The sequence below is a fragment of the Ursus americanus genome, chromosome 4, assembly GCF_024610735.1.
Source record: "Ursus americanus isolate L20-20 chromosome 4, mUrsAme1.1.p, whole genome shotgun sequence".
NCBI lineage: Eukaryota > Metazoa > Chordata > Mammalia > Carnivora > Ursidae > Ursus > Ursus americanus.
The window spans coordinates 21,587,946-21,610,885 of NC_142130.1; the positions used below are offsets into that span (position 1 = coordinate 21,587,946).

General features: G+C 51.8%; 1 long non-coding RNA gene across 1 annotated transcript; it reads left to right on the top strand.

The window, feature by feature from the left end:
• Positions 1 to 4,234: 4,234 nt before the first annotated feature.
• LOC148110214 (uncharacterized) lies at positions 4,235 to 20,771 on the top strand. The gene is made up of 4 exons (XR_015724093.1): positions 4,235 to 4,304; positions 17,034 to 17,191; positions 18,652 to 18,783; positions 20,713 to 20,771. It is a non-coding gene; the product is annotated as an uncharacterized LOC148110214 (long non-coding RNA).
• The last annotated feature ends 2,169 nt before the right edge of the window (positions 20,772 to 22,940 follow it).

The window sequence follows — 22,940 nt, forward strand, 5'->3', positions numbered from 1 at the left end:
GTTAGGGCACGAGCTAAGGTGTGGTGGTCTCAAGTATCATGGCGGCTCACTCTGTCTGAAATGCCTCATCCCCTTTAGCCCCTATCGAAATTCTGCTTGACCTTCAAGGCCTCCCAAGGAGGTGTCACCTCCTTTCTGATCTCCCCTTCTCAATGTCAGTTACTTTGATAGCAAGATTCTTGGTCCTTCCATTTGGCATTTGTGTCCACCAGTCTTAAAGTTGGTTGCTAAGAGTCTGTATTTTCTATACAACTTCATTCTTGAAGGCAAGACCTCTGAAGGGGCCCTGGGGACAAATAAGGCATGGCCTCTGTGGCAAGGAGCTTGTCTTCTGGTCATAGAGTCAATGAATTCCGATTGATTTCTGGATCTGAAGGGCTAGGACTTGCAAATAGAAGGCTAGGGGAAGGGCAGGCAGGAATTATGCTGAAACCACGTGGAGAACCTTTCAAGGTTAGAGGCTACACCCAGGGATCTGGATGTGGCAGGTGGGGGGGCAAGGGTCAGGACTTCTGAATTTTTAGGCACCTCAGGTGGTTCTGAATCTTACTTCTAGCTGGGAACCACTACCGGGGAGATAGAGTTAAGCACACTGGGGACTGACAAAGGAAGAAGAGAAAAGCTGCATTCAGACTGGCCACATCATGGTGACAGTCATTCATGAGCCCTGAGCATGACCAAAACCTCATCACTGTGAAGCACAATCATGAAGGTGCCAACTCATTTTTTTTTTTTTTTTTTTGTAGGCGACATTAGATTATGACTCTAAGCTTCTCGGGGCTGGCCTGGCTGCTGTTGCCCAGAGCACCAAGTGCTAATCACAGCATCTCTCTTCTATGTTGGGGAGGACCGTGAACAAAAAAAATGGTTCAGAGCAGTGACCTCTGCTGAGCCAGGTTCAAGGCACAGCCCTGAGGTTCACTAGTGTGAACTTGGAGCAGTCTCTTCCGCTCTGCGGCCTCAGTGTCTTTCTCTGTAAAATGGGGCTAAGACAGTTTACCTGATATGGTGAATGTGTGCTACATTACAGCTCTTTCTTGCCATTGCCTCCATTTTACAGGTGAATGCGCTGAAGCCCAGCTGTAAGTAGCTCTCCGTCCTGGCACTCAGGTCTGCCGGCGGTCCGGGGCTCTTCCCTCCACCGCGCCCCCTCTGGGCAGCATGGCCACAGCTAGGGGAGTGTGTGCCACTGAGGGATCTGGGGGTGGGGGCGGGGAGGAGCACCTGTGGCCATTAGGACTGGCTTTTATGAGCGAGTTCCACCAACTGGCTCCCTCCCCCAGGTCTGCAGCACGTTGAACTTCTTCCTGTTTGCTCCCAAGCAGATGGTGCTGGAATCTCTCTACACCAACTCCCATTCATAAATCATGGCCATTCCCCTGGTGCTGGAGCAACTGTTCTAATTACAGTGGGGGAGGTGTGCCTGTGAGTGTGTGTGTGTGCGTGTGTGTGTGAGTGTGTGTGAAGTGACTTAGACACCGCCGGCCAGAAGATGTACCTCTTTCCCATTATGGGTACAGCATCCCCCCCTCCCCCTTCCCACCACTCCCAGCACCCCCTGCTTTATGGAGGAAAGCTGGAGGTCTGAGGCCTGAGGACAGAGGCCCTGGTGGGAGTGTTTCCTGCATTGGGTGGTACCCCCTCCCCCACCAGAAGGGACCCTGGGACCAGGCAGCCATTCTTAACCTCACACTTCCTGGCCCCAGGTACTGGGCATGGTGGTTGTAGGGCAAGGGGGAGGGTAAGGTTAACAGAGCCCTTAGTGTGTCCCTGGAGTCCTGACAGGTACTTGAGAGGTTGTAACGGGAGTAGGGGTTGGAGATAGGGATGGAGACTTGGTCCCAGTCAGGTCAACTCTTATCTGCTGGAGCTGAGAGTGAGTGGAGGGGTGGGAAGAGAATGACAAGCTTGAAGGAAGCCAGGCTGGAGACGCTTGCTGGGCACCATAGCTTAGACCCCAGCACCCTCTGGGTCCCTTATCTCAGGCCCACAGGGCTGTGTGGGAACTTTATTTCCATACATAGTCATATACCTGAGTGGGCAAGTGAATTTGGATACTGTTGGGTGGGGGGGCTTGTGAATTGTGTGTCTGGGCAGTCTGTAAATGCTAGATGGTCTTACGCGGTGGCCATACTTGTGCGTGTGGGAATGGGCCCGTGTGGGAGGGGTAGAGGTTTGATCGTGTGTTTGGGTGCAAAGAAGAGGGCGTGGGAAGGAGGGTGCTGTTCAGGGAGGGAGTAGAGGGGCTGTGTGTGTTAGAGACCAGGTGAGCGGGCATAGGTTCTGGTTGTTTGTGACTGCCTGCACGCGTCTGGGACAGTGTGATGCTGCGTGCCTGGGTCCCTGTTCCCTCTACCCCTTTCATTCTGAGCACTTGACTATGGAGACTGGTCCATGGGTTCAGATTCTCTCCCTGGTCCCTGGGGCCTCACTTACAAACCTGAGGCTTGGACTGGCCCCTTGCAGTTTGCCTTGCCGGATGGGGGCAACTGGGGGCAAGCCAGGAGGGGACATTCAGTCCCCAAACACCCCCCACCCAGAGATAGTGGCTGCCCTGGGGGCTCAGGGCTGACCCTCAGTGTCTCTCCTCCCCAAATCCTTCCCTTTGTCAAGGGACCCCCATAAATGTGGTAGATGTCATTCTGCCTAGGACCCTTCCCCAGGTGAGTCTACCTTTCGGGGGGGGGTCCTCTTTTTCCTTCCTCTGCTCCCAGAGAAATCTGAGACTTTACCTGCCTATGTCCCCTCACCTGCCTCTAGCCCTCACCCCAGTATTAGGTGGCACATGGTGGGAAGTGGGGTACAGACACCAAAACAGAAGGTCCTGAGAGGGAATGTTTCATTTGCCCTGCTCCCCTTCCCTCCCCACTGCTCATCTTCGTCCTCCAGCACTCCCCTAAGCACCTCCAAGCTGCCCCAGCAGAATACAAGCAACACACTTGCCACTTGCCAGCTCTGTCTCCAGACACGTGTCATTGCACTTCTCTAAGACTCAGTTTCTTCATCTGCAAAATGGGGATTAAAATATCATTGTAAGGACTGACGGAGGTAAGGCATGTGAAAGTGGATAGAAACGATGAAAGGCTATATTCACGTGCCAGCTATTATTACTGCTGGTTTTTCTTTTAACTAACCAACGCTATCCGTTTCACGGATGGAAAGACTTCACCCCACGTTGCTCCCGGGCTTTTTGCCAGGAGCCCAGCACTCGTTCATGACCCAGCCCTCACTCCCAGTCCTTAGCGAAGGAGAGGCCCACCTTTGCTCTCGCTTCCTCCACCTGCCCCACCTCGCCTGCTCTGAAAACTCCTAAGTATCTTTCAGGCGACAGCTCAAAAGACACCTCCGCTGGGAAGACTTCCCTGATCCTGAGCGGGGTTGGAGTCTCCTCTGCCAGGCTGCCTGGCTCTCTGAATGCATCTTGTGGCGGCTTTTATCAGGCGCTCCATAATTGTTTGTTTTCCCAACACTGTTTCACAATTACTGTGCAATTTACCAACACTGACGGCGCAGTGTGATCTAGCTTCTGTAGCTACCGTTGAGGTCCCGCCCAGGTTCTAGCTCCTGCGGGGTCAGCCCTTCCAGGGTAGAACCGCCCCTCACCCCAGCTCTTACCCGTGACCACCCCCGTCCCAGGGCCTGACCTAGAACCTGGCTCCAGGAGGCGCTTGGTAAATGGTTATTGACTGAAGAAATGCACGAGTGAGGGAAGGAGTAGAGACTCAGAACAAGACAGAAGGGAAGAGATGCTTCTCGTTAACATCTCTTCGTAAAAGCCAGCGAGTTCCTATATCCAGCTGGTGTCTGAATTGGGGCTGATCATAAAACAGGGAGGCCCCTGAGGCTGAGGGCAGCTGGCTGGCCAGTGGGCTTTATAAGGCGGTTTTATGGACTCAGCTGAGATGTGGTGATGAGAAGCCAAACTTTAAACATCCTCTTAAAGTTCGCTTTCACTCCCCCCGGGCCTGCGAGCTGAACGGAATTGAGGAGAGGCCCGTGGAGGAGGTGCCAGTGGAGGGATGAGGAGGATAGCATCATCTGCATGCACCAAAAGGACGTAGGCAGGAATCGCAGCAGGAAGGGTATCGGTTAGATACGAGGAAGGACTTCTTTCTGGGACTGGGATGCAAGAAGCAGCTGCAAGTGGTGCAGAGGGGAGCAGGTGGGCCGACTTGCTCCTCGATTACTCTTCGACTTAAGGGGTCATTTCGTGTTTATTTGCTGCAGCTCCACCAGTCTCTGCTTCCCATCTCACCCTGCTGTCTCCTGAACCAGACTGAAGTTCCCAGGAGAGAGGAGCCCAGGTCAGTACCAGGATCTGCTCATAGGCCGCGAGCCCGGGTGAGCCCCATGCCAGCCGGGCCTGTGAGTGCAGGGCCCATGGCTCCCCGCCTCTGCTGTTGGCCTGGTGGGGAGGAGAAAAGCAACCAGACTGAGCAATTGAAGAAAGTGCTGGGGAGGGAATTAGAGCTGGAAAAAGGTCAAAGAGACAAGGAAAGAGAAAAATCCAAGAGAGGAAATAGTGGAAAAGAAATGCAGGAAGGGGATTAGCATGCAGAGAGCCCACAAGGCAGGCTTCACTGAATTTATGCTGTTTGTCTAAATGAAGTTAGAGATAGAGCAGAAGAGTTTGTCTCTTGGAAATTCTGGCCAGTTTGGTCCACTCTGTGCCATCTCTGCTCATTTGAGTTATTGTGCTTATTGTGTCAAGTATTCATTCCCCCAAAGTTTATTGAGCACCTACTATGGGCCATTCTGCAGTCTTGCCACTAACATTTGCAGGACTCAGCACAAGAGAACTAATCGAGGCTTTCATGCTGTGTGTCTAAATGCCTAAGATTTATAAATCAAGCTGGCGTTTTCCCCCACTCCTGGCTACTTCCCATAATGAGATGGGCCTCGCACACGTGCACTGAATACTTGCTTACGCATGCAAGCGCTTCCACAGTTTCCAGAATCAGGCAGTACTGCACCATTCCTCGGAGTCCTGATCTCCGGACAGAGGTAGAAGCTTACACTACAGCTAGGCTCGGAAGTGGGGCCTTTCAGGCCTGGGTCTAAGGGTGATACTGCCAGGAACCATACAGGGGCACCCAGCGAAGGCTACCGTTTTCCACTGCGCATTCTGAGTATATCGTTCTGCTAAAATATCACCAGTTTTCATTGTCAACCCAGCAAAGGCCCGACTCTGTACTCTGATCTGGACTTAAACTTTCTAACCTGATAGCAAACTTCTGTTTAAAGTGTTAAAAAGAAAACCACTGGTTGTCTGGGCACTTGGGTGACTCAGTCAGTTAAGTGGTTAAGTGTCTGACTCTTGGTTTTGGCTCAGGTCGTGATCTCGTGGGTCGTGAGGTGGAACCCCTGGGGGGCCTGCTAGAAGATTCTCTTCCTCTGCTCCCCCCCACTCTCTCGCGTGCTGTCTCTCTCAAATAAATAAATCTTAAAAAAAAAAAAAAAGGAAAAAAAAAAAAGAAAAAGAAAACCACAGGCCACAAATAGTATCACTTGGGCCACGTCACCAAATCAGGGCTTAATACAGGAGGATGATCTGGGCAAGCTTCCCCATCCTTAGGGGTGTGTTAGCATTAAAAAAAAATTTTTTTTTAAGATTTAATTAATTTATTTGATACACAGAGCACAAGCAGGGGGAGCAGGAGAGGGAAAAGCAGGGAGCCTGCATGGGGCTGGATCCCAGGACCCCGGGATCGTGACCTGAGCTGAAGGCAGACGCTTAACCAACTGAGCCACCCAGGTGCCCCAGAGGTGTTAGTGTTTTACAAGTAGACAACCTCCACTCAGAGGGGTTCCACATTGGCCTGGGGTTCCCCAGCTGGTGAAAGCCTTGAACCCAGGACTGGCTGATTCAAGCCCAGGGCAGATTCTAGGCCCTGGAGAAAGCAGGGCTCTCACCTGCTGGCGCTGGGGCAGAGGCTCGTGGCTTGGTCCGCGTGAGCTCAAGTAGCCTGGGGTGTCCCAAGGGCCTGGTGTCCCTGTGGCAGTCTTCCCTGGACCTGCTTTCAGAGGCTAGGCTTGTAGCTGGCCTGTTTGCTGGGAGGATTGATGGCTATCTCTTAGGGAATGGAGAAGTCAGAACTCAGTTGAAGGCTTTTCAACTCCTGCCAGCGTCCTCAGCCACAGAGAGGGTGCCCTTTGCTTTGGGGGCCAAGACTCATTCTCTGGAAGCCACTAGTCCAGCACGACTGAGCACTCCCCTCCAAGCCCAGCTCCTACAGGCCAAGAATGATCAAGGTCAGGTCAGGAGGGGCACTGCTCGGCCACCCCCTCTGCCACCTCTGTGGCCTGCCCCTGCTGGGGCTGGAGGGGAGATGGAGAGACCAGGGAAGTGGGAACAGGGCTCGGCAAGACTTCACCCTATCCACACCCAGCTGAGTGAGTGAGTGCCTGGGTGAGGTGGGGGTGGAAGGGGGGCTGCTCCTCCTCCCCCAGCTTGGCCTCACTCGATTCCCTGGAGCAGGGGAAAGAAGGAAAGGGAAAGAACAGGGACTGAGCAGCTACCCTGTGCCAGAAGCTTTACATACATTAGCACATTTAATCCTCACAGCCACCCCGAAGGGAGGATTATTATCCTCCTTTCGCAAGTGAGAGAAATGAAGTTCAGAGAGGTTGAACACCTCACTCGGGCCCACACAGCCTGTGAATGGTGGGGCGGGGACTCAGACGTGGGTCTGCCTGACTCCCAGCCATGCTCTCTCGCTCTGGGAGAGGATGGCCTGACCACCGCCACCCCCCGCACCCGAACTTCCAGGCCTGGGCGTTCTCAGGCACACTCCATGTGTGCATATGGCCCCTGGAGGCCTAAGCCTCCCGACTCTAACAAACGTCCTTCAGACATTTCCGGACATTTCCCACCCCTGCTCTGGGGTCCTTGGGAAAACCGGGTTGCCTTTGAAGGGGCCCCCCAGGCCCATCAGCATCTCTACTATTTCACACTTTCCCTTCAGGATCATCAGATGAGGAACAGCTGGGCCTGCAGAGTTATTAGGGTTTTGCAAGTGAATCTATCTGTTCTTCTGTCCCCAGCTAAGCCCCACCCCCGCTCCCATTAGTAGCCTCTGGAAAGCCAAGAGAGTTCCTTTGTCAATGCCCCAAACCCACATACCTGGTGTGATTTTTGCCTCTCTCACTCCTCGCAGCCGTCAGGAACCAGCCATACATCTCCCCAGAAACACCAGAGAAAAATAGAGAAGAGAGGAAAAAAAGCAGAGTGGTGGGAGAAGAGGGGAAATGGAGAAGGAGAGAGAGAAAATTTTACCTGTTTCAGAAAACAGAACACAGGACAGCCCTGGCTGGAGAGGCAGGAGACCCAGATTTTCCTCCTGGTTCCATCAGCTGGGTGGCTGGAGACAAGTCATGTGATCTCTCTGGGCCTCAGTTTCCTCTCTGTCAACAGGGACAGTAGCCACCTTGAGTACCTTGCGGGGGAGGATATGAATACGAAGGCCAGGGCTTTGCACTCTCAGAAGGCCTGTCCCAGGCCCTTCTCCTCTCCAGCCAGCCCCCTGGAAGCAGTAGGTGCTATGCTAACGTGCGAACCCCTCGGGGCGGCCCACCCCATACACGGAACATACAATGTGACATGGAGTTTTCCCGCTCACAGCCTTCAGAAACATTGAGCATGTCTCATTTTTCCCCCCACTGACCTACACCTGTGTGACATGCATGTGTGGGAGCCTGTGACGGTCATGTGATGCGAGGAGGGCCAAGGGGAGGAGGCATGGGAAGCGGTGGGCGCTGGGGCACCGTATGAACGTTCAGTGCCAAACAGAAAGCAAAAGGCTGGAGCTACCCCAGGGGTCGGGCCTCCACGTGTAACCAGTTGTCACAGGTACCACTTGCAACAGCTGCCCAAAGCCCTCGGGGAGTGGCGCGGAGGCCCAGACGGATGATGATATTTTAATAATGAATCATTATTAATCATTCTAATTATTAAATAAAATATATTAATATTTGATTAACTATTAAGGTACTAATGATGGTGCTTATGAATTAGCGGCTCAGAAAGATTATGATAATCGTTGCAATAACGCTATGCTGAAGGAATTTTTTTGCCAGTAGATAAATCAGAAAGCAATCGAGGTATGTGACTGGGATTGCAGGGCTGTTATGTAATGACAACAAAAAGGAAATACGCAGGCGTGCAAGGGCCGACTGTCAGCCCTGACCACCAAGCTTGGCCGAAGGGCTCCGTCACAAGAAGGCTCTGTGCGGCCCTGGCCCAGCCTCTGGAGCCCCCACAGCCGAGGCAGGAAGGCGGCCTGGGCCTGGGGGCAGCTGAGTCCCGGCCGGAGCCTCGAGAGTGGGCGCTGAGATGCTGGTGCAAGGAACTGGGGGAGTAGGGCCAGCGCAGTGACTGGAGAGAGCAGAAGTGCGAGCCAGCAGAGGGTGATGTGATGAGAGGTGGGGGGTGAGAAACACGCTGAGAATTGGCAGCAGAAGAGCTCTCCTGAGCTTTGTGCCAATCCTGCAGCCAAGTATTGCAATATAATCACCAGGTATTAAGAAAATAGAAATAGGGTCTCCAGGCGCCTGGCAACATGGCAGATGAGAAAGGCAGAAACTGACAACGTGGAGGGATGACTGAGGTCCAGGGGCAGTGCGAGGCGCACCTACCCCTCCCCGCAGGAGCAGGGATGGGCCGCTAGAACCAGAAAGACAACCATGCCTTACCCCTGTAATTAGGCAAAATGCTTACTTTAGTTGTTTAATAAAGTTGTAGTTGACTCTTTCGGTGATTTGGCTATTCACCAGGAATTCAGTAATTCCTTTGTTTTAAAGTCCCCACTTAAGAACTTCAACCGGGACTGGGGTGCCCGGCTGGCTCAGTCAGTAGAACATGCAACTCCTGATCTCGGGGTTGTGAGTTCAAGCCCCACATTGGGTATAGAGCTTGGTTCGAACAGATAAATAAAACTATTTAAAAAAAAGAAGAAGAAGAATTTCAGCCAGGATAGACTGCCTACAGCTCTTGTGTCCAGGCAGAACCATTCATGCTGTAAAGTCCAGAAAGGGACATCCTGATCGATGGATCCTGACCAGGGACCTTGCCGAGCTTGGAATTCCCCTACAGGAGTGGGCAACGCAAAAGTTGGGTTAAGCCCTGCCGTCTCTTGTATTGGGCAGAGAAGCAGGGTCACCTGATAGAATTGGTTAGTTACGCAGCCAAAAAAGAGCTCAGCACTTTTGTTGATGAGCCAAGAGATCAGGAGATGGAAGAGGAAGGTTGGGGGTGATGGCCTCTGATTCCCCTGCTAGAGAAGGCCTTTAGGAGTTATTCAGACCTGCTCTGAATTCTTCCAAGATCCAGTTTGTCCATGTCCTTAACCAACTAGAAATGGCAGTCAGCTTGGATGTAGGTAATCTAGCTGGATTGGACTGGAAGGAGGCGGCCATTTTCTAATATTCAGACATTGTCTGTTGTGGGGTGAGGGCTGGGATTGGGGTTCAGACTCTTCTTGGCTTGAATCCCCAGAAACCTAATGGAAGGTTTTGCCCTGTCTTTTTGTAACCGTGCTTACCACGTGGTGTTAGAAGAAAGTTGAATGCGTGGAGGAACCCGCCATTCTTTGTTGTAAAATGGGAAAACGCCTACGACCTGAACATCTCCCCATGGCCGGAGCCTGTCAGTGAGGTCTAGTGGTGCCCTCCACTGGGGCCAGCTTGCCAGGAGGACGTGCACACAGTAGGTTCTCATGAGCATGCATGCCCTCCCCTCGCCCTCCTGGCCTGAGCCCAAATAACCCATTTAAGGTTATTGTAACAGGTCAAGCCTCCCTGGCAGATTTGTTTAAGCTCGCACCACGTTGGGTATAAATTCCTTACTCTAAGTAACGGTCACTCGTTTTCCCCCTGCCTTGAAACAACAGGGATTTCATTCACCTCAGCTGGCAGCACCCGGCCGAGAGGCGGGCTGGCTCACGCAGCCTGAAACATGCTGCAGCTTGTTCCTGCCCCGTCTCTCCTCCTCCTCAGCTCTTCCACCAGCCACATGCAACTATCTGCCCCATTACTCGATTCTCGCACTTCATATGAAATTAGGTATTGCAGGCCTCCTGTTATTCACTCAGCTCGCGCAGGCTGAGGGAGTGACTCAGAGGCACTCCCAGTTTCACCTCTTTCCAGTCATGGCCTCCTCCTTTATCCTGACCCCGGGGAGACCCTGTCTTGTCAGGACACCCTTCTTCCCCCCCCCCCGAGGCTTGGGTTAAACTACACTCTCAGGTCCCTTGGACAAAGGGCCTTTTCTGACCAGCTCCAGTTCCACCCCCGTGAACCCTCCCTCTCCAGTGTCTCCTGGAAGTACCCAGATGAATGACCTCCATTTGCCTCCCTCATGGTGTGGCCTGGAGCCCTGTGGAACAGCCGTGTGCTTACCCTGGCCCTGGCGGCTTTTTCATTCTTCTGCCTGTCACGAGACTAATGGTTTCTCTAAAAAGTCTCAGCACTCTGGGCTGCAGTGTCAGCAGCTCTGGGTGGCCCAGCACACACTTCCTCCAGGTACACGTGAGCATGCTGAAAATCCTGGTCCCACCCGCACATCCCGGCCCCCGTAGCCTCCCCCTGTTCCACTTTGCAGCCTTCACATTCTCAACTCCCACATTTACGTTTCACTGGAGTCAACCCCAGGCTCTCAGGGATCCCCTCATCAATCCACAGTGATGTTTTTGGCTATACCCCCTGCCCCTGGAAATGATTTCCCACCACTCCAGACTCAGACATGTGGACCTCCTTCTCTTCCCAGCACACTTTCCCTTCTGTGCCCAACTGTCCTTAGAAGTGCCAGGAAATGCATTTTGGGTTTATTTGCTCATTCAGCAAAGTTGTCTAAGTAGCTACTATGCATAAGACCACATCCCTTACCTTCAGGATTTATAATCTAAGAGGAGAGGTGGGGAAAAAAAACCCTTAACTATAACATATGAGAATAATACCATAGGAGTAATAACATGGGAGAAAGTGCCTCTTTTGAGGGACAGGATGCTGATGAGGCTTCGTCTGCATATCACTCTGGGAATTCTGGGTTATCATGTCTGAATGCCAAGGACTCCTAAGAAACTTTGGAGAAAACTTTGAGTCTGATAATCAGGTCTCAGGAGATTGGGTAAAGACTCTTTAAAGACAAGAATAAGGATGAATCAACTGTGGTTCTGTCTAGTGGACCTGGAACTCACCATCAGCTAGAGGGGAGTGAGGGAACATTGAAAACTCCAAGTTCCTTTTTGATAAGAATGAGCTGAATCAGCTTCCTAAGTAAAGCTCCTCCAAACTTTGAGGTTCCCTTTGGCAATGAGCCCTCTTAATTACTCTGAAGTCCACAAGACTATTTGAAGCAAAAATTATAACATTGTCTTGTGGGTTTTATAATGTATGTAGATGAAATACATATGATAAGTATAGTATAAAGGATGGGGGTAGAGAGTAATGGACATTTGTGGTTGCAAGGTTTCTATATTTTATTTGAAATAGTAACTCTTAGTGGACTGTGAAAAGTTAAGGATGTATGTTATAATCCCCTGGGCAATCATCAAAAAATTAATGCAAAGGGGTATAGCTACAAATCCAATAGATAAATTTAAATGGAATTCTAAAAATCCAAAAGAAGGCAGGGAAGGAGGAACAGAGAAATAGAAAACAGAGGGGGCAAATAAAACTAAATGTAACCATATCAATAATTACATTAAATGTTAATGGACTAAACATTCCAATTAAAAGGCAGAGATTGTCAGAAGAGATAAAAGAGAAAAAAGACCTATTTGTAGTCTACAAGAGATACTTTAAATATAAAAACATAGATATAAAGACATGTTGCAAATAAATGGATGAAAAATGATATACATTCAAAAGCTGGAGAAACTATATTAACATTAGGTAGAATAGACTCAAGCCAAAGGATATTACCAGAGATAAAGAGGGATATTTTACAGTGGTAGAAGGGTCAATTCTTCAGGAAGGAAAAACAGAACTATGTATGCAACTAATAACAGTGCTTCAAGCACATTGACAGAAGCACACATTGACAGAATTAAAGGGAGACAGAGACAGTACCATAATCAGAGGTGGAGATTTCATCAGTAAGGATGGAGTTAGTTGTCTGATTGCACATCTGGGACCAATGGGTTTGGGAGGCCATCCTCTAGGCCAGGGCTGGGCTGTGGGCTGTGCACTGTGGTGAAACGCCTGAAGGAAGAGGCCAGGAGGGAGTCAAGCAGCAGTTTAGCAACAAAGCCTGGAGAGATTCTTTGAGGATGCAACCCTCTTGGTTCCAGGTGACTTTTATGGAGACCCTATGGCTCAGGACCCACTTGAGGTGGGGAGGGAGTGGTTGAAGGTATTGAAGCTTGTTCTAAAGATAGTGGTAATAATGCCCATGTGGCAATGGTCACTCTGTTGGCTGTGCCAGAACGGGATGCCAAGTAGTGGAGTGGAAAGCAGCAGCGGAAGCCAAAGCAAGCTTCCCTCGTTTCATTATTAGCTGCTCAGGATCCCTTTAAAATATACCTGATGATGCGGGCTCAGGTGTCAAAGACTACAGCAAGAGCCAACTTTATCCTTAACTGGTACCAAGACTGATGGGGTCTGGAGAAGCCAGAGATAGCCCAATATTTCTCAAGCTGACTATGCATCAGAATCCCCCAAAGGGCTTGTTAAAACAGATTTCTGGGCCCATGCCCAGAATTTCTGATTCAGCAGGTATGAGGTGGTATCTGATGCTGCAGCTGGTCTGGAGATATTCTTGGAGAACCACTAAGGTAAACAAAGTGCCAAGGGGGCCCAGAAGAGGGAAGAGGCCTTTGGCATACCGAGTCAGCATAAAAAGTCATAGTTGGAGGTCAGGGTGAGGGGCCTGCCAGATAGAGTCTAGGAGTGTAGTGCAATAGATGCACTATTGGGGCTAAACTGGAATGTCCATATGAAGAGCAAAGTGGAGAAGCCTGGTAAGTGGACCTAATTTAGCAACGAAGAACACAGGTTCAGAAATCAGATATGTGATTGCCGATCCTGATTCTGATACATGTTTGTGGCATTACCTAAAAGGGGTTACCTGGTCTCTCAGAGCCTCAGTTCCACAATCTGTGAAATGGGGCTAATGCTAACGTGTACTGTCAGGATGGCTGGCGAGGGAGCATGCCCAGCACAGGGTAAGAGCTCAGTCCGTCAACGCTGGGCTGTTGCTGAACACAAAGCTAAGGATTTGCAGGCCGAGAACAGGCTGACCCGTCTGTGGACGGACGTTGACTGAGTCAGGCCTGGGCTGAAGCCGTGCTAGCAAGCTAGTCCGTATTTTGGGAAGTCCTTCCTGAGGACACTGGGCTTTTGGCTCAAAGAGTTCAGGGCCTCCTGCTCCAGTTCAGTCACTTTCCTCTAAATCAGGTTGCCCCCAACCTCCTGCCCTGCTCTGTCCTTCCTGAGCCCCTTGGCAAGCGGGCGGGTAGCTGAGGCCGCTCCCCCAGGGGCCCAAGCAGAGGAGCGGCAAGCCACCTAGCCTCTGGATTTAGTCTCCTGGCTTTGAGTTATCAGCTGGCATCCCGCAGAGCAAATGGCAGCAGCTTTTGGATTTCTTTTTTTAAAGTAAGAAGCAAAGGGGATTTAGTCTATCTGCATTAAGGAAAGGGAATTCATTCCTACCCCCACCCCACCCTGTGTTCTGAGATAAAATGGTTCATTTCCATGAAAATTGAAACTCAGGGAAGAATCTTTGCCACAATGCCTTTCGGACTGTGAGCCGAAAGAGGGGTGGAGCGATGTGCACAGGAGAGAGAACCGGGCTTCTTCCCCATCTTCTGGGGCTACCGCAGAGGCCCCCAGTGCATGGGCGCTGGCTTCTGAGGGGCCCTTGGATTGCTCTGAGCCTCTGTGCTGGCAGCTCTGTGGGAATGGAGGTGCTGGCTTAGATCAGAATGAGGTTTCCGTAACCCTTTGGAAATTGCATTCAGGCTCCTATTCCCCATCTTCCGTGGGAACCAGCCTATTCCCTGGGCCACTACCCCTCACCCCAACCCCATATAACTCAAGCTTACTTTTCTGTTTCTTACCAATCCACCACTACGGCCTTCGCATGTCTCGTGACCACCTCCTTTTGGGGCCTTCCCATGGAGAATGGACAGGGACAGAGCGGGCAGGCACTGATCCCCAGTGGCTAGACTCGCCTCTGGCAGTTTCCTCACCTTGGGGCTCATCCACAACCAATTCTGATCCCTTAATAAGGGTTCCTGGCCCCCAATACCATCTCAGTTAACCCCCATCCCCACCCCCCTGCTTTCTGTCTTTGTGGTTTGAATGGAGTGCAGGATAAAGCCAAGCTTGGTCATCTTGGGGAAGCATTGTTCGTGGTTGGAAATCATGAGTAAATTTTGAAAAATAGTCAAAGAAAATCCTGCTTAGGGAAGCAAGTTTCCCAGCAGGGGGAAAGAAAAGCCAACTGGCAAAGTCCAACAGGAATAATCAGAAATAGTCTCTGGATTATTCACCTTTGGTATCATCCACCCCCTCCCCATCCTTCCCCGAAGCATGGGTAACCGAGAGATACCCACATTGAGGCGATTGTCTAGGAAGAATCAACTTGGACGTGAAGCCAAATTCCTGAGCAGTTTCCCCTGCAGTCCAGATTCCCTCACACCGCCTTCTCCAACTCCTTCTTCATCCAAATGCAGTTCACATTATGCGTCTGCTACCTGGGGGCTGTTGGCCCTGGCAGATGTTTGCGGCAGAACCCTGGGACCGATCCAAGGGTCATACCTTCTGGGCGCTGCGTGGGGAGGTATAGCTTAAAGGTGTAGGTGGATTTATCTCATCGGCCAAGTATTGCCTGAGCGAGGTTCTGCTCGCACAAAGGACAGTGAACTCCTCTCACTTAGCCTTGCAAATCAGTCCCCCCACTTTCCCAGCCCATGGGGGGGTATTTTCCTCCCTTGGGACTGAATAGAATAAATGAGGCAGCAGCTCAGGTGGGAGGCCGGGGGACCTGGTTCTGAACTGGCTGAGTCATCCCGCTGGTCCTCCCCCCTCTCCCCACCCGCTGCCATAGCTTCCCTTCCGCTCCATCTTCCTTTGCCGCAAGCAGGCATCGGCCTCCCTGCCTCCACTTTCCATAGAGACGCCTTCTTCAAAAGCAAATCTGAGCATGCACATGGCTTGGGTTTTGCACGCAGGGACCTCTACGAAGCTCTGTAGAGGCCTGGAAGGGAGATCGTAAGGGAAGACTCAGTCTGGCTTAGCCCTGTTCTTAGTGGGGCCAGGGGGCTTTCTATCTGCAAGTATGGGTTGGTCCCTGCTGGTCCAGGTCGTGGTCCGGGGGAGACGCCTCTCCCTTAGAGATGTCACCACCAGAATAACACGCGGTCGTTCAGCCCCGTGCTTCCTTTACCACCCTGGGGGCAGAGGGTTCTCCTTTCGGAAAGCCTCCACTGTCCGCTGCTCTGTGGAGCGTGGGTCCTCCAAGGATGCTTGTGGAATGACTCTGGGGCATGTGGAACGCAGGGGGCATCACGTTTCTCTCGCGAGCCCTCCTCCACCTCCTTGGGATCCAGGAGTAGCAGCGTTTCTGAGGTTTGCCAGGCTTATTTTTAGTCCTGATTCTAGCTCACAAGCCCAATTGTTTTTCAGTTTTGCCTAGTTTGGGCCAGGTCATGGTGGTGTCTCCTCAGACGCTGGCTTGGGCTGTTGAAGGTCTGTGGGACATGAGCTGTCGGGCAGGGAAGTCCCAGCAGCTTCCCGTCCCAGGGCACGGGCAGAATACAGCCTCATCAGCCACCCTGGGGCCTGGACCAGCCACTCCAGTTGGAAGAGGAAGGAACCTGGGCCTCCTAGCACTGAGCCTTTGGTGATCTGGGGTGGGAGGGGTGTAGACTTAACATCCTGTTTAAATTTGGCACTCCGTCGCATTTTTAACAGGGGTTACGACCCGCCCTCCTCCCTTTCCCAGGCCTATCCTTACATATTCCTCTAATCAATTTTTCACTTTTGGCTCTAATTCGGCTCTTCACCTTAGAGCTTTGGGCCTGACCGAGGGAGGAATGGTGAGATCAGTGTGATTTCTTGAATGCTGCCCCTGAGCAGAGCTGACCACGGAGAGGCCTCCGTGGAGGAAGCCCAACAGCCACGGGGTGGGGGGGTGGGGGGGACGTGTTGTGGAGGAACGAAGATGGGTGGGGGTGTGTTTGGGAGGGTACTGTGTTGTTGCCTGTGTTGGGGCTAAAGTGGTGGTACCGGAGGTCTGGGAGGAAAGACAGTAGAGAGGGGAAAATGCCTAATGCCAGCCAGCCACAACTGCCCGTGAGCCCAGGTCCCCAGCCCACTGGCCATGTGAGCAGAGGCTCTGCCGAGCGAACACCCAGCCGCTCTGTGACTCCCGGGCGGAGGAGCCCACATTCCTGCCCAGCAAAGGCCGCTTTAATCAAGGCTCCAGATCCTTCCTGCAGCCGCCCGGGGGGGACTGTAACGCTAAACACATTAGTGTGTGAGATTGAAAGGTAACACATTCTCATGGAAGCCCCCGGAACAATGGGCCTCGGGTCTGGGTTTCATTTGGAGGAACTGTGCGGTGGGAATTTCTCTAATCAAATAAAAGGAAAATGAAAAACTCTATCGTTCGCAAACTTTAATGCTCTTAATTGCATTAATTTGAAAAACATACAAGGTCTTTCTGAGTGTGGTGTTGGAGCCTGATAGGAGAGGAAACTCAGGGGCTGGCTGGCGAGAGGCATGGGTCTGACGGCAGCACAGGGGGCCTGGGAGAGGTGGCCCACCCCCCTGTCGCCCCTCCCAACCCTGGTATTTCCGGGGCCTCCATGGTGGCTGAAGAGCCCTGAGAGCCCCATCAGGCCACTTGGCTTGGACCTGCTGCTGTCACTCACTCCTCATCTGCCCAAACCTGAGGGGGAAGGGCAGTTCCTCTCTGTTCTGTCAGCACCCACGGCCCAGGGCCAGCTGCTCATCTTGCAACACACCCCACCCTGGATGCTTCCAGAAGCCCAACTCCCAGTCTGCCCCTTCATTTCCCTTTTCCCCTATAGGACCTCCAAGAGTTCACCAGCCTCTTCTGCTATCTCCATGGAGGCTGGGACAGAAAGGAACAACCTGCATGAGGGCACTGAGTCTGTCAGGATGTGATTCGAGTTCCCTGAAGCCTGAAGGAGCTAGAGCCTTCCCTCTGCCACGGGGCCTGGCACTGGTAGGTGTCAGGCCGGCCACATTTCTCACGTGGAGTTCAAGGGTTCAAGGGTCTCTGCTGGGGGACAGTGAACTGGGCCCTGCAGAGGGTTGTGGAGCTTGGAGTTCCTAACCGTGCTGACGCATGGCCCTCCTTGAGAAGCTGAGGAGAGCTAGCGGCTGTGCCCCAGAAAAGTGCAGATTTATGCACGTGTATGCACATGCGTACACACACACACACACACGCAAGCGTGGACAGGCTTGCACGCGATTTCAGAGGTTTCACAAACACCTTTAACCCGTGTCCATGTTGAATGAACCAGTTTACGACCTGCTCCTGAGTCTTGGCAAGGACATGGACTTGCTGGAAGTCCTGGGGGGAGTGGGGCTCCGGGCACTGAGGCGAGGGGTGGGCACAGCTCTCTGGAGTTGAGGGGGGCCTGAAAGGCTGAGGTTGAGGCATGTGACTCACAAAGAGATAGGCCAGGCTCTGGGCAGGTGGGGCTTTAACCCCAAGCCCTCCATTCCCAATCTGCGTGACCTTGAGGCAATAAACCTTCTTTTGCAGGAATAAGGTCAAGCCCAGCAGGGCTGTGGGGAGGAGTAACCGAGGTACACCGCATGCAGGACAAGCAGGAGGGGCTTCACAAATGTTGGTTCCCTTCAGGCCCTCAGTCCTTAGGTGACGATGGGTGAATACCGTGTGTCCATAGAAGCTTTACGGTTCTGTGTTTAGAGGCCACCAGAAAGGGTCCTCTTTATCCATCCCACAGTTTTCTCCCTGAATCACTGTTGTCTTGTGGCTCCTTCAACCTGAGATTCCAGTCTCATCCTTGAACCTGTAGTGAGCTCATTTCTTCTCTCAAGCGTCATCTCCTCTGTGAAACCCTGAAAAATCCCTGGGAGAACTGATTTCCCTGGAAGGCAGGTAGGCTGGGGATGTTATTGTCCCTATTCTCCAGGAAACCGAGAGGTTGTTGACTTGCCTGAGGTCACACGGTGGCGGAATCAGGACCTTTACACCCGATGCTGGCCCCATTAGCCAGCACTGCCACGAGCCCAGCACCGGGCCAGTCACTGTGGATATGCGCCTGTGGCATTTTACAGAACCCAAGTGTCTTGGCTCCAGGGCCACATTCTTTCTCGGCACCACACTGCCTCCCAAAGACAAGGATGGAAAACCAGGAGCCTTCCAATGCTCTTTTAAAATCTTCCTTTGTGAAGAATTCTGTCAGCCATCAGCCAACACCACTTACTCAGAGCTCTGGGTGTGGACTAATGAGGGACACAGTTCTTGCCCGGGTGGAATGCAGGCTCCCAGGGAGGCCAGACCTGCAGCCTTCCGGGGGGTGGGGGGGAACAAGAGAGGGAGGACAATCGGTGTCTCCTAAGAGGCCCACTCTCATTTCTTCCAGTCACCAGCTGTGTGACGTTGAGTAAGTGATGCCTCTCCCAACCTCAGTTTCCCTGTTTGTACCACAGGGAGCAGGAAGCAGAAGGCCTTTGAGGACATTCCCAGCCCAAGGAATACAGGATTCTGTGACTTCTGAGAGCGCTGTGGGCTCGCCACGTCTGAGTGCAGGGAAGCTGGGATCAGCGGGCGTTCTCGCCAAGGTAGCTTGGTCTGCTCTAATCTTGCAGCCTCATTGTCTGCCAGAGCTCAGACTCGGGAGGAGGGGCTCATGGGGATAAGGGGAGCCCTGGCTGAAGATGATTTCCAAAAGCAAGGATGTGCTCAGGTTAGCAGGACCTAGTGGTGTGCTGGGGAGCAGGCAGATGTGCCCCCCAAGCCGGCAGATGTTATTTTTGAAGAACTTCTGAAGGCAGGGTCCGGGGGGAGAGAATCTTGTGGCCTCATCTCTTCTGTGCCCCTAGCACATGCTCAGTGACTTATGAGCATGACCTGATTTAATTCTCCCACCCGATCTATTGGGCAAGAATATTGCGCTCCTCCCCCCACCTCCTTCTCCAGCTCCATCCTTCGGAACAACTCAGAGGCCAAAGCAGCCTAGGAGGTGTGGAAGGTTATCTGGCTGGGAAGCCTTAGAGCAGAGATTCAAACCCAGGCCCAGCTGGTGCTGTCCCCTCCACCATGTCACCCTGCGTCTCCTCTCCATCGGGCAGGCGCGCAAATGACACAGCTGGCAGTTGAATTTCAACACCGAGGCTACTCAGAGAAGAAAACCTCAAATGAAAGGGTTGCAAACTGAATGCTCGTGAGCCTGGGTCTAAGCAAATCTAGTATACCCAAATCTAAAAATAGCTCCTTATATTGGAACTCTTTCCCATATGAATTCATTCCCATATGAAAAAGAATCACTGGTTCTTTTCTTCAAGAAGCCAACTCCATTAGTGCATTAAAAATACGACTCCAGTTGCCAAATGTGATTTCATATGCAATCCCCTCTCCCCACCCCCAGCCCCAACACACTTCTTGCTCCTGATCCCAAAGGAATACTCCGCCTTGCCTAAAGAGAGGTTCGCCTCCAGTGAGGGGGGCTGGTAATCAACATGGCAAACACATGTCCTGGATTTTCTGAGACTGGCTCACGTTCTAATATTAGGTTTCCATTGTCCCGTGAGAACGCTTGGAACGATCAGGCCTTGGGGACTGATGCTTTGGTTCATAAAATGTGGTCACCGTGGAGGACTCTGTCCTAGCAAACCCATTTTCCAGCCTGGCAGGGCTGAAGGATAGGCCTTGTCAGAGAGGGGGTGATGTGGGGAGTCCAGAGCCTCGCCTATGAGGTGGGGTGGGGGGGACGCTGGGATGGGGTGAGTCAGCTGAGAGGCAGCCCCCTGGGTTCCTGGGATCTATTAGCGAGCATGCCATGCAAAAGAGGCAGGCTGCAAATATCCTGGGCTCCCTCACAGGCCTCCTCTGCCTGGGAAGTGGGCGGGCAGGACCTGGAGGGTGGCCAGGGAAGAGCAGCTCCATGATTAAAGGGTTGGAGACCAGGACTTCTGAAGCAAGACTGGGATGGCTGGTTATTTATGCATTCAGCTCTGGGCCTGGCCTCCACCCGACCCCACCCACCACCCGGCAACTCTGACCCGCAGCCCAACTTCGGGCTGCATGCTGGGCTCTGGGAGGGTGGCAGGGAGGGCGAGGATTTCTGAAACCTTGACTTGAGGACTTGGAGTATGTTGGCAGGGGCTTTCATGTTAACACATGCATCATGAATCTTCCCGAAGAGCCCTTGGGGTAGGAGTTACTAGCCCCATTTTACAGTGGAGACACAGTTTAAAATGCTCTGTTCAAGGTCCTATGGCCAAGCGGAGCAAGCACCCAGGTCTTCTGTTGTTGTTAAGTGTTCATTTTAATTCCAGTTAGTTAACACCCAGTGGTATAGTGGTTTCAGGTGTACAATATAGTGATTCAGCAGTTCTTTACATCACCTGGGGCTCATCACAGCAACACAAGTGCGCGCCTTAATCCCCGTCACCTTTTAACCCACCCCCCCCCCACCTCCCCTCTGGTAACCGGCAGTTTGCTCTCTGCAGTGAAGAGTCTGTTTCTTGGTTTGTCTCTCTTTTTTTCAGGACCCAGCTCTTCGGATTCCCTTTCATCTCAGCAAAACCCAGACACGGCAAAAGGTGAGATAGAGAAATCTGACTAAATCCCTCCAATGACTGGGTTGTTCCCCCACATTGTTCCTGTGTGAAAATAAGAGTCCTTAAAATAGTCATTAGAAGGAGGTTGACGCTACGTACCACTTACCGAGCAGCACTCCATGCTCAAGATCGCTGTGGGTAAGCCCGGCAGCAGTTTCCGACGTAGGCATTATAATCCTTGTTTTGCAGATGAGGAAACTGAGGCTCCAAGCATTACCTGACTTGCTCATGGTCACAGAACCAGGAAAAGGCAGAACCAGGATTTCAGCCTTGATTGTTGGGTCTTCAAAGCCCACAATCCTTCCATCCCCCCTGCCCCACATGACGCTGATGTCGTAGTTGCTAGAACTGCTGTGTTGTTGGAAAGAAAGCTTGGGGCCTAACTGAAGAGCATCCTGGGAGTATTCTTAGAGCCAGGCAGGGTTATCCTAGGAGCTGGCTGACCAGCTGTTTTCTAGCGCCCTACGCTAGCTCATTCCCATGCTTGGGCTTATGCTGTTTCCTTCCTGCATTAAAAAGGTTTTGTGTGGTTCTAGGAGCACCTGGATGGGCCAGGTGCTGGAGTGTCTGACTCTTGATTTCAGCTCAGTCTTGATCTCAGGGTCATGAGTTTGAGCTCCACTGGACTCCACGCTGGGCATGGAGCCTACTTAGAAAATCAGTAAATAGGGGCACCCGGAAGGCTCAGTCAGTTAAATGTCCGACTCTTGATTTCGGCTTGGGACGTGATCTCAGGGTTGTGGAATAGAGCCCCAGCCAGTCTCCGCACTCAGTGGGGAGTCTCCTTCTCTTCCTCTCCTTCTGCCACCCTCCCTGCAACTTGTGCGCTCTCTCTGTCTCTCAATCAATAAATAAAATCTTTAAAGCAAAAAACAAACAAACAGACACTATTTAAAAAAAAAAACAAACTCAAGACAAGGAGTCCCACAGGCTGTGTTTTGGTGGCCTTGGTCTATGGATGCCTGTGTGACCTTGGACAAGTCAGCGGCCCTCTCTGGGCCTCAGAACTGGCCAGTGGGCTTTCCACTGGATTCAGGAAATACAAGGGTCATTAACAGAGGGTCCCTGCCTTCAAGGAGCTCCTGTCTAGGGAGGAATGTAGTCAGGTAAGTAGATCATTGTAAGCAAGGTGGTTACTTCTTTAGAAAGGTGGATAGCATATTGAGGGGAAAGAGGAAAGAAGAGAGGAGACAGTGACCAACCCTGCCTGGGGGAGGCAGGTAAAATCTTACAAAAGAGGTGACATCTAAATAAGGATTTGAAGGATGAAGGGAGTTTGTCAGAAGAGTGGATGGAGGTACCCCACTTTGGGGTTTGGTGGCCTGGATTCATCCTTATCTCTACCTCTATTACTGGATTCCGGTAGCGATGTGCCCTGGGTCGCTACTTGGCCGGAGGTATCCTGGCACGCTTCCAGAAACCTCAACTCAGCCACCATTTAAATCCTGGCAAAACTCAGTGTGAGAGCAGCTCGCAAAGGAAACGGGCGGTAAGATTGGAGCAGAAACCAGAGAAGCAGGCCAGAGGAAGGGGTTTCAAGAAGTCAATATTAAAAAACACTAAGAGCTACGGGGAATCAGGAAAGACGAAGATGGGGAAAAGCAAGAAAATTACTGGAATAAAGAAAAAAGACTAGAAGGAAGTGTGCCAAAAGGCTCATAGTAGTTTCCTCGGCGGGGGGGGGGGGGGTCACGTCTGGGTCATCCTTCTTCTGCTCCTCCCTGTGGCTCTCTAACTTGCCAGTTTTTCTACAATGAAGCATTTCTTTGATAACCAAGAACGAGAACGATTGAAACTTGTTTAGAAAAGAAGTCACTGGTGACCTTGGCAAGAGCGGCTTCAGAAGAATTTGCGGCCAAGCCAGATTGCAGGGCATTAAGAAAGTGGCAGGGGGTGAGGAAGCGGAAGAGGCATGCGTGGAGCGCTCAGAGAGGTTTGGCAGTAGATGGAAGGACAGAGATACCTGGAGGCAGCAGGGCCAAGCAGAGATGTTTGTTCTTTATTCAGTGTGGGAGGGACTTCTAGCGGTAATGAGATGTCCTGAGTAAAAAAATAAAAAAACAAAAAAATCAAGATCTTGTAAAGGACTTTTGTGTCTCTTCTGGAGGTAAGAGAGGGAGAAAATTTATTGGAATTTCTGGGGCTTTATTTTTGTG